Source organism: Myotis lucifugus, unplaced genomic scaffold (genome assembly GCF_000147115.1).
Source record: "Myotis lucifugus unplaced genomic scaffold, Myoluc2.0 scaffold_2, whole genome shotgun sequence".
NCBI classification, from domain to species: Eukaryota; Metazoa; Chordata; class Mammalia; order Chiroptera; family Vespertilionidae; genus Myotis; species Myotis lucifugus.
In genome coordinates this window covers 4,733,032-4,745,030 of record NW_005871050.1, presented here as the reverse complement: position 1 = coordinate 4,745,030, position 11,999 = coordinate 4,733,032, and the positions used below count along the sequence as shown (strand labels likewise).

The 11,999-nt window shown below is 40.2% G+C and overlaps 2 pseudogenes; both read left to right on the top strand.

The window, feature by feature from the left end:
- The window catches only part of LOC102422826, a 58,870-nt pseudogene that overhangs the window by 5,209 nt on the left and 41,662 nt on the right, over positions 1–11,999 (top strand).
- On the top strand, positions 1,158–1,258 carry LOC111827244 (annotated as a pseudogene).

Here is an 11,999-nt window from a genome sequence, read left to right as displayed (position 1 = left end):
TCTCTATGCTCCTTGAGGAGACTAGAGACTTACAGAAGTGCCCTCTGCCTTTGCACTTGTTATGCAGCCACCCTTGACTCTTCCCGCTTCTTACTCCCCTACACACACTCACAGATCCAGTGAGTACCAAAGGCTAGTTGATTCTACCTCTAAGATGTGTCCTACTGACCAAATTTCTCCACTCCATCTTCAGTGCTGTTTAGGCCCCATGACCTTTTTCTCAGTCAGCCTCCTGTTTGGACTCTCTCCTTCTATCCTTGCCTTTGTCTACACCATCTCCCAGACAGCAATCAGAGGGATTTATCTAAGATGTATAGGTGACTGAAAACTTCCCAATATCTCAGCATTACCTACACCCCTTTGCATGGGATATAAGGCCCTCTGTAATCCTTCTCTGATGCACCCAATACTCTAACCCAAACAACTGGCCATCCACGAAAGACAGCAGGGCCTGGGAAAACCCAACCAGTGTTGGCTACCTCAAATCATCCCCTTTGAAAGGTGGTCAGTTAGTAACAACCATAGGCCCCTTGAAGTATCATTAAAAATAGATTTATCAAACCCTAGCCGGTTTTTCTCAGTGGATAGATCATTGGCCTGCGGAATGAAGGGTACTGGGTTTGATTCTGATCAAGGGCACATGCCTGGGTTGTGGGCTCAATCCCCAGTAGGGGGTGTGTAAGAGGCAACAGATAAATGATTCTCTCTCACCATTGATGTTCTATCTCTCTCCCTCTCCCTTCCTCTCTGAAATCAACAAAACTATATTTTAAAAATACTATGACTGTCCCATAAAACAAATAGAATTATCAAAATTAAATTTTAATTTCTGAAAGGAAGAGCAAGGTACAGCTGCCACAGGTCCCCTCCCCACAAGCATAAGGCCCAAAGAATTCTCCCCAGTTGCCCATGTAAGCAATGGGCTGCCAGGAGATATCCCTTGGGCTCAGGCTTCTGATGCCTTTTCTCACAGATTCTCTCTACTTAATAGTGTCCTTCTCTGTCTTTGCAATACTACCTATCTTTCAAGGCCCAGGGGAAATGCCATGTCCTCAAATAAACTTCCAGAATCTCCCTTGAGAACTATTTCTTTAATTGTTAAATTTAAATATAGTTGGTGTACAATATTATATTAGTTATATTAATTTCAGGTGTACGTGCTCACTTCAGCAGCACATATACCAAAATTGGAATAACACAGAGAAGATTAGCATGTCCCCTGTGGAAATTCGTGAAGCTTTCCATTAAAATAATTTTTCAGGTGTACAATATAGTGATTCAACATTTTTATATATTGCAATGTGATCACCACTGTAATTCTAGTAATCATCTGTCACAGTGCAAACCTATCACAATATTATTAATTATATTACCCTTCACCTTTTTCACCCATCCTCCCACGCCCTCTCATCCGGCAACCAAACCTTTGGTCTCTGTTTCTGAGTCTATTTTTGTTCATTTATTTTGTGGTTGTTTTTTTTTAAGATTCCACATATAAGTGAAACTATATGGTATTTGTCTTTCTCTGTTTTACTTATTTCACTTCTTAGCAGCATAATACCCTCTAGGTTCATCCATGTTATTGCAAATGGCAAGAATTCATTCTTTTTACAGCTGCATACTATTCAATTATTTATCCATTCATTTATCAATGGACACCTAGGTTGCTTCCATATGTTGGCTTTTATTTTTTTTAATATATTTTATTGATTTTTTACAGAGAGGAAGGGAGAGAGATAGAGTTAGAAACATTGATGAGAGAGAAACATCGATCAGCTGCCTCCTGCACATCTCCCACTGGGGATGTGTCCGCAACCCAGGTACATGCCCTTGACCGGAATCGAACCCGGGACCCCTCAGTCCGCAGGCCGACGCTCTATCCACTGAGCCAAACCGGTTTCGGCCATATGTTGGCTTTTAAAGATAATGCTGCAATAAACACAGGGGTGCATATATCTTCTCAAATTAGTGTTTTTGTTTTCTTCAGATAAGTACCAGAAGTGGAATTGCTGGGTACTATGGTAGATCTATTCTTAGTTTTTTGAGGACTCTACATACTGTTTTCCACAGTGGCTGCACCAATTTGCAGTCCCACCAATAGTGCACAAGGATTCCCTTTTCTCCATATCATAGGCAACACTTGTTGTTCATTGGTTTTTTGTTGTTGTTTGTTGATTTATTAATTATAGCCATCTGACATGTGTGAGGTGGAAATATCTCATGGTGCTTTTGATTTGCATTTCCCTGATGATTAGTGATGTTGAGCATCTTTTCACATCTGTTGGCCATCTATATGTCTTCTGTGGAGAAATGGCTCTTCATGTCCTCTGCCAATTTTTGTATTGTATTGTTTATTTATCTTTTGTTATTGAATTTCATGTGTTCCTTATATATTTTGGAAATTGACTTATTGAATATATCATTTGAGAAAATGTTTTCCCATTCAGTAGCTTGTGGTATCATGAACCTGGACAGATACATGCAAGAAATTAAACTGGATCACTCTTCTTACACCATATACAAAAATAAACTCAAAATGGATTAAAGACTTTAATGTAAAGCCTGAATCCATAAAACCCCTAGGAAAAAATCATAGGTAGTAAACCATTTGACATCAGTCTGAGTAATATCTTTTTTTTATATGTCCCCTTGAGGCAGAGAAGCAAAAGCAAAAATAAACAAATGGGACTTCCATGACTCCTGCTCCATCACCATAGAATGTTGCTTATTCTGCTTTGCAATGCTTCCTGACTTACATCATCACTAGCCACACATATGTCTTCCTTTCCCTCCTACCTAGACAATGAATTCCTCAGCTGCCAGCACCCATGACTGATTCAGAAAAAACATCAATACAACTGGATGAAATGAAATCCTTCAACACCACAGCATCTGAGGCCCTAAGTAGGCCCATAAAGCCTCCTAGTCATGCCTCATACAACAACCACCCTCCCTTTACTAGGTCATCTCCATCTTGACCCAGCCACATGTCATTTTGCAAACACAAACTGGTTAGGCAGCAGAGCATTGCAAAAGGACCAAAGCTTGTACTTCCCTTGCAGGTCAGACTGGTTTTTGGTACAGTATGTAGTTGTAGAAAATGTAACTGGTACAGTTCACATGAGAATCCAGTATAGAAAAAATTCCTGGTACCATAAGAAATAACTAAGTTTCCAAACCCAGACATATCTCCTACTGTTGGGAGGTTTTGGACTCCTACTTGCCCAGGCAACCTTTGGGCTCCATATTCCTCAGACCTTGTATTCTGTGTCATAAGGTATTCTTTTACAAAGTAGGCGTATTGCTTTGTTTTGTTCTTGCATCATTTAATGCATATTTATTTTCTCTCCAATTATATTACAAGCTACACCCTGGCAGTGTTTCCTCATCCCTAAAATGGGTACAAGACTCATTGGCCTACCCTTTTAATAGTTTACTAGGCTGTTAAAAGATTCTAATGTGGTAATATTTATAGCATATGTGATAAAGTAAGTATAGGATGCTCTTCAAATATAAGGTCTATTTTATTATTACAATTTTAAAAACCTATACACTGTACTATTTAGGTATGTGTGTTTGAGACTCCACATTTGGGATCAAAGCCTTTATTGTGAATTCCTGGGCATAATGCTTTTAATCATGGTTTCCCAAATTTGCCAGAAGATAAGAATCCCTAGGAGCTCTTGTTAAAACATATTCCCAGAATCTACCCTAAACCTACTGAATAAAAATTTCCAGGTAAGATTCAGCTCCAACAATTCTAAAGTGTAGATTTGCCCATATCACCAGCTGGGTGTCCTACAATTCAACTAGATTTTTTTTTAATATATTTTATTGATTTTTTACAGAGAGGAAGGGAGAGGGATAGAGAGTTAGAAACATCAATCAGCTGCCTCCTGCACACCTCCTACTGGGGATTTGCCCACAACCAAGGTACATGCCCTTGACTGGAATTGAACCTGGGACCTTTCAGTCTGCAGGCCAATGCTCTATCCACTGAGCCAAACCAGTCAGGGCATCAACTAGATTTTTAAATGACAGTTTACATTCAATATTAATTTTATGTCTGTAGTAAAGTGTTCCCCCCAATATTTTCAGTACCCACCTGACACCATACATAGTTATTACAATATTATTGACTATATTCCCTATACCAGTGATGGCGAACCTAGGACACGCGTGTCTGAGGTGACACATGAACTCATTTTTTGGTTGATTTTTCTTTGTTAAATGGCATTTAAATATCTAAAATAAATATCAAAAATATAAATCTTTGTTTTACTATGGTTGCAAATATCAAAAAATTTCTATATGTGACACGGCACCAGAGTTAAGTTAGGGTTTTTCAAAATGCTGACACGCCAAGCTCAAAAGGTTCGCCATCACTGCCCTATACTGTATTTTACATCCCTGTGACTATTTTGTAAGTACCAATTTTTATATCTTAATCCTTCACATTTTTCACCAAGCCTCCCAACCATCCTCTCCTCTGACAACCATCAATCTGTTCTCTGCATCTACTAGTTTGTTTTTGTTTTGTTTGTTCATTTATTTTGCTGTTTAGATTTCACATTTAAGTGAAAACATATGGTACTTGTCTTTCTCTGGCTTACTTCACTGAGCATAACACCCTCTAGGTCCATCCATGTCTGTTGCAAATGGTAAGGTTTCATTCTTTTTTTTTGTCTGAGTAATATTCCATTGTATATACGTACCACAACTATTGCTGGGCACTCGGGTTGCTTCCATAGTTTGACTACTGTAACCAACACTGCTTGAACACAGCACTACATATATTCTATCAAATTAGTGTTTGGGGTTTCTTCAGATATATATCCAGAAGTGAAATCACTGGGTCCAATTCACCCAGAGGTAAAAGACTCAGTCCCACAGGACTGCCCTCCAGATGACAATTGCAGGTCCAGGTTGTTACCTGTACTGTACTTCTGAATTATTGGCTATAAATCAGAGATTCACACAACCTCCTCCTTGGGTTCGATTAATTTGCTTGAGTGGCTCACAGGATTCAGAACACCAGCTTACTCACTAAATTACTGGTTTATTATGAAGGATATTAAAGTATATGAATCAACAACAAGAAGAGACACATAGGTGAGGTCCCAAACAAAGAAGCTTTTGTCTCCATAGATTTTGAGGCCCAGCATGGCAGTACGTGGAAAAATTCTGGTTCACCAAACTAGAAGCTCTTTAAACCTTGTTGTTGTTTTATTTGTTTTTGTTTTTTAATATATTTTTATTGATTTCAGAGAGGAAGGGAGAGGGAGAGAGAGATAGAAACATCAATGATGAGAGAGAATCATTGATCAGCTGCTTTCAGCACACCTCCTACTGCAGATTGAGCCCACAATCAAGGCATGTGCCCTTAATGGGAATCGAACCCAGGACCCTTTAGTCCGAAGGCCAATACTCTATCCACTGAGCCAAACCAGCTAGGGCTAAACCTTGTTTTTGAGTTTTTATGAAGGCTTCATTACATAGACATGATTGATGAAATCATTGACCACGGTGATTGATTACCTCTAACCCCTTACTCCTCCCCAGAGGTAAGGGGTGGGGTGGGACTAAAAGTTCCAACCTTTAAATTATATGGTTGGTTCAACCAGGGGATTGGCAACCAGCTACCCCATCCTTAGGTGGGGTACAAAAGTCACTTCATTAACGTAAACTCAGGTGTGGTTGAAAAAGGGTTATGAATATCCAGACACCTTTGTCTGCTCTTATCACTTAGGAAGTTCCAAGGGTTTTAGGAGCTCTGTGCCAGAAACAGGGGAAAGATCAAATATATACTTATTATAAATCACAATATCACACCAGAAGAAAAAAAAGATCAAACGTATAATTAAGAATGACACCAGGTGTCATTCATATTCTCAGGCAAGTCTGGGACACTGCTGTTTCCAATTATTCACATATCAGGAAAAATTAATTTAGCATTCTTTCTGGGAAAGGCCTTTCAGGTAAAGAGAAAAATTTTTAAATGAAACAGAACTTGGGAGGAGGCTCCAGAGGGGCAACAAACTTCAGTCTGCGTCACAATTGTGCCTGCAACTAGTACTAATATACGCAAAAACTTCCCCTTGAATTACCTTGTCCTTGCTCTGAACTCTCAGAAACTCGCTTGAGGTTATATGGCTTGCAGCTAATCTGATTTACTAGCTAAAGTGTTTAACAGGGGCCTTTACTGCCTCAATCCAATTTGTGATTTCCCAGGTTTTGAGACCAACACTCCCTTTAGATCCCTCTCTTCAGAGTTCCCTCAGCTCTCTAGGCAGACTTCTTTCACAGCAGTTAAACCCTGTATAGACATGGTCTTCCTGTTTGTCTCTGAGGTGGTAAGGGCTGGACTTGAGCTTATCTACTCTTGCATTCCCAAGAAAGGGCATTGTGCCTGATGTATTGTAGGTGCTGATGTTGAGCTGCCCTGTGAAATTGGTTGTTGTCTGCCTCACCTACTTGACTGGGAGCTCATTGAGGCCAACTACAGTTCAACTTTGTATCTCTATGTTTTAGCCTCATGCCATGCACAGAATCATCAGTCAGCAAATGTTTGTTGAAGAGCTAATGGTCTTCCTTTTGGTAGAGCCCACATTTCCTACTTCTGGAGAGATGCAGTCTGCTAGGCATTGGCACTGGCCATCTTGGGATTAAAGACTCAAGGAGAAGCCAAAACCGGTTTGGCTCAGTGGATAGAGCATCGGCCTGCGGACTGAAAGGTCCCAGGTTCGATTCCGGTCAAGGGCATGTACCTGGGTTGCGGGCACATCCCCCGTGGGAGATGTGCAGGAGGCAGCTGATCGATGTTTCTCTCCCATCGATGTTTCTAACTATCTATCTCTCTCCCATGCAGTCTGCTAGGCATTGGCACTGGCCATCTTGGGATTAAAGACTCAAGGAGAATTTACGGCTTATAGCCTTTTAAAAAAATATTTTTTATCAAAGTTCTTAATTTTCTTATCCTTCTAGGTTCTTTCTTTTATTTCTTTTTTTAAATATATTTTTATTGATTTCAAAGAGGGAGAAAGGATCATTGATCGGCTGCCTCCTGCACACCCCGTACTGGGGATTGAGCCTGCAACCCGGGCATGTGCTCTGACTGGGAATCGAACCGTGACCTCCTGATTCATAGGTCAACTCTCAACCACTGAAACACACTGGCTGGGCAGCTTATAGCCTTTATATAGGCATGCTACTTTGGACCTGAGCTTAGTTTGGAAGGGCCTTTGGAGAACAGTGGGGAATATTGCCTAGTTCTCCCATCACCTCTAGTCAAAGGCTGGGACTGGAAGATGTGGCTAAAACAGGCCTGAACATCAACAAGGCTTCAGCTGTATTCTTATCTGCTGACAGTGCAGACACATGGAAAATTTAGGCATACAAAGGCCATACCTTTAATTCTAGACTGTCCAGACATATTGCATTGCCATTCTATTTTGGAAGCCTTTGCCTGGAGATTCTCTCTGCTTCATTCTTACCATTTTGGAAAGAAATAAGTAACTGAAATCAAAATTGCAGGCATTTGATGGCAGAACACATGAGAGAGGCAGTTATAATTGCCTAGAGTACTTTTTCAAAAGTAGAAACTGATTTCCATTTTCCCACTAATTAGCTATGTGACCTTTCTTCATCAGGGCCTCAAAATTCACCCACCTGTACAATGAGATGACTGGACTACAATGAGTCTATGGCAAGCCTAGCCAGAAATTTCCATTCAAGATCTTGGAAATAGACTTTCTCTTGCCCTGAATTCCCCACTAAAACTTATTGAATGAATTGCAGAAAAATTATTCTGTACTCCCCCCCCATACCTCACTACACATTTTATAACTAAAAATTACTAAATTAACAGTCAAAACCATTGTTAATTGCCTGATAGATGTCAGTACTATGTATGAATTATTTTGTTTTCTTCTTTAAATAGTGGGATCATTTTCCATGTTCCAGGAGCTTGAGGTGGCCTCAATGACACCAAGAGGAGCATATGACTTAGTGACCCTGTGAGCAGAGCTAAGAATGGTTTTTACCTTCTGTTGTGGCAACTAGGGCAACTGTACTCTTTGCACCTGTCAAGTTACAACACTGTTACACAAGGCTCTCTAGTCACTATGCTACAGAAAAGTGACTAAGACAAGGAGATGGTCTTATGCATAGTATTAAGGGAAAAGAATCAAAAGTCAGGAATTCCTTTTGAATACAGAGGACAACTGTGGAAAAAAGGATGTAAGGTAATACAGTTTACTTGAAGAAGCATGGAGTCGTGAGCTAAGGAAACTGGGATAAGTTGCTTAACTTCTCTGAGCTTAGATTCTTCATCTGTAAAACCTTCCTTCAGATAATGGTCTGTATATAATGATGTTCGTAAAGAGATTGAAACACAGAAGGCAATCTGTACATGTTAGTTATTATTACAAAGAATCTGAGACCTGATGGAGAAATAAATAAAGGCCATGGGCCACTGAGACTAGGCAACTTCGTTGTAACAATTCAAGGGGAGTCCACACTATCTAATGATGGTTTAGCCCAGATATTGGCTTGAGTCACCCCCAACTCCAGGTCATATCTCAGCACTCTCCAGAGGATTTCCATGCTTTTACAGCCTCATACTTCAGTGTCTCCATGCTCTCAGACACATATGCATGCTATTTTGGTTCTGTCCTGCATTAAACTCAGATGAGTTTTGCCATTTCTCACAAGAAATCCAGACACACAGGATTTTCTTAAATTGGTAACTTCACTAAAAATTGTAAGGTCCCACATTGTGCTCTGGGTAACATTCTGCTATCTTGCTGTCTTCAGCCTTTCACTCTGTTCCTTTCTAAAGCTTATACTCCTTGTGACTCAACCCTTCATGAGTAACTCTTTAGTTTCTCTCATAAATAGTAGAAAAAATCTAGGATTTTTGTATCTAGTAATCCAGTAGGTGCTCAATAAAATATACTAATTTGTAAAGCTTAAAACTACATTGAGACAACCTGTTGAGGGAACATGCCAAAGGGTGGCACTAAAATTTCATTAAGCATCCAAGATGTACTCGGCACACTCACCTACTAATCTACTCACTTCATAGGCACATTTGGAAGGCAGACTTGAAAACAATCTTTTTAAGGTAAGCATGTGCATGCCATAGCACATCTGGGAATGTTTCATCACAGATGATATCACTGATTGGAATGAGGAAGCCAAGGCAGGGAGATGCTGCAATGACACATACTTTATATATAATTATAAGTCACTTCAACCCATGTAATTTTATACTTCGAAAGTAATGAGCCCTATAATCCAGTTTTAAGAATTTTTCCAAATGGCCACTGCAAAAGGCAGTATACTATATTTCAGTGCTGTGGTTTAAGAGCATGGATAAGAAACATTCAGATCTGGGTGAAAACCTCATCTTTGTGATTCCACAGGACCAAGGAGGTTGGAGTCCATTGCTACTCTTCTGTGGCCTAATGCAAGCCTAAGAAAATGGTCAAAAAAACACATCACTACTACAGCAATTTACCAACTACAGCAATCAGCAACACAAACTGCTTCCTTTGCCTTTAGTCATCTACTAGTGCTATGCCATTTTATCAATTCTCATGTGAGGATATTTTTCCATTGATTTTTAGGGAGAGTGGAAGAGAGAGGGAAAGACAGAAAGAAACACTGCTGTGAGAGAAACACATCAGTTGGCTGCCTCCTGCATGAGCCCCAACCAGGCCCAAGCCAGGGAGGAGCCTGCAACCAAGGTACTTGCCCTTGACTGGAATCAAATCCGGGACCCTTTGGTCCACAGACTGATGCTCTATCCACTGAGCCAAACTGGCTAGGGCTAGCGCTGTGCCATTTTAGGTGAAATTGACCACAATGAAGTATTAGTTGTAGTCATATTACCTTAAAAACCTCATGATAAATCAAGAGACTTTAGAATTTTAGTCAGATTAAAACTGTAGAGATTATTTAGATATAAGTATTTTATTTGGTTGGAGAAGCATCTTAAAATATTAAAGCAAGCCCTAGCTGGTTTGGCTTAGTGGATGGAGCATCGGCCTGCGGACCAAAGGGTCCTGGGTTCAATTCCGGTCAAGAACACGTACCTTGGTTGCAGGCTCCTCTCTGGCCCAGGCCCTGGTCAGGACTCATGCAGGAGGCAACCAGTCAATGTGTTAGGGGTAAAAATAGAATATTGGGTACTAGCTATGGTTATGGGAAATATTAATCATGCTCTGTTAACCATGATTGCCTTGTGTTGGTTAAAGGACATTTTGACCTGACTGGGAGTTGTACACCTCCAGGACCTGGGAGTCAACCTTGGACCTGGGAATCAATCTTGGAAACATTATCATTCAAGAACTTCCTATTATCATAGAAAGATTAACAACCTTGTTGCCCAAACAATAGAGTCCCACCCCAGCTTCCTACTTCCCCATGTAATCTTTGTCCTACCCTATATAAGCAGCTGGTTTATGGGGGGCTGCAGAGCAGATTTTTGTGGATGATCTGCTGGTCTCCAATACTGCCAGCAGGATTGGAATAAATGTTCATATATTATTTGACCCTGTCTCTGCTTAATTGGCTCAATTAGTGACAGGCAGCACTGACCCATTGATTGGCCGGTTACAGATGTATTTCTCTCACATTGATGTTTCTCTCTGTCTTTCCCAACTAAATTTTGTACTGTTTATAACACTTAGTAATGATTTGTTATAACTGAATAGGTGCTCTGGTAAAAAGCCCCTACAATTTTAAGTAATTCCAAAGGTTAGAACTTGGATAAGTTCATTTCAAAGCTGCAATCATTTCCCTCTTAAGAGGTATGGATTTCCACACTTCTTTCGAGCAGACATTCCTTTGTTCTGAAAAACAAACAAAACAAAAAAATTGACTGAGGTGTCCTTTAGTCTAACAAAATATAAGGCCAACAGTTCCTACCCACCTCACACCATCCCATCCCCCACATCCTCAGGATATGATTATCTCATGGCCTTTTTTTTTTTTTTTTCAAACCTTAGCTGAATTTTGAAGGTCTGAGTCTGATCCCAGAGGCCAGCAGGATTACATCTAGTATAGTTTACAGGCTTATTTTCAGAGGTGTTTTCCCAACTCTGAGCCCCTCTAGTCATATATCCTCCCAGCTCCATTTGCCAAGTATACTTCTCACCATAATGCTCTGTTGCTTCTCTTGTTACCCAAAGTTCCACTCTTTTCTCAGCAAACAAAAAATTCCATCATGTGTTTTCTGGAATGGCTGCAGTATAGCTATCACATCCCTTTATATCCTCAAGACATTTTCTGAGCATATTTCCACTTCCTTACCTTAACGGAAATCTGATTTTCCTCTGATGACACCATTTCCTTTGCAGCCCTCTTGAATGGTGCCTACTTTTTCTCTCAACATCCCACATTCAATAGGCTGGAAGGTGGGGTTGCTATTCAAGACATGACTCCCTCCTTTGAGGTTCATACTGTTTAGCTCTGTTAACACTTTCTCATATTGGTCCCTGTTATTTACTGAACTTCTGGTCATTGTTCTTATCCACTGGAGGCCTTAACAACTGGATCTTAGTCTTTTTTTACCACAAGCCCTGCTGCCATCGTCCTGCGAGTCTTCAGTGTCCACATGGCCAATCCACCCATTGCCCTGGCCATTGTATCCTTGACCTCTGACTCTCTCCTCCCCTCAATCACCCATCCCAACAGTTATACCCTAGAGATTACCCTTATAATCAACAGAAATGTATCTTAATTCAAAATTATACTTTCTGATCAAACCTACCATTATGCAATTTTCCCCTTAATTATTCCAACTACACCTGTGTTTTTTTCAATGAAGACATTTGATTCACTGTCAACACTGATTCTGTTCCTCTTCTATGCTAAAAGAAACCTACTTTTTTCAACTATCCACCTCTTAGGGAATGTGACTTTATTCACTAGCTTAAGGGTAAATCCTGCATATAAGCTAAAAGGATAATTTTCAAATTGTGATTCCTACCGAT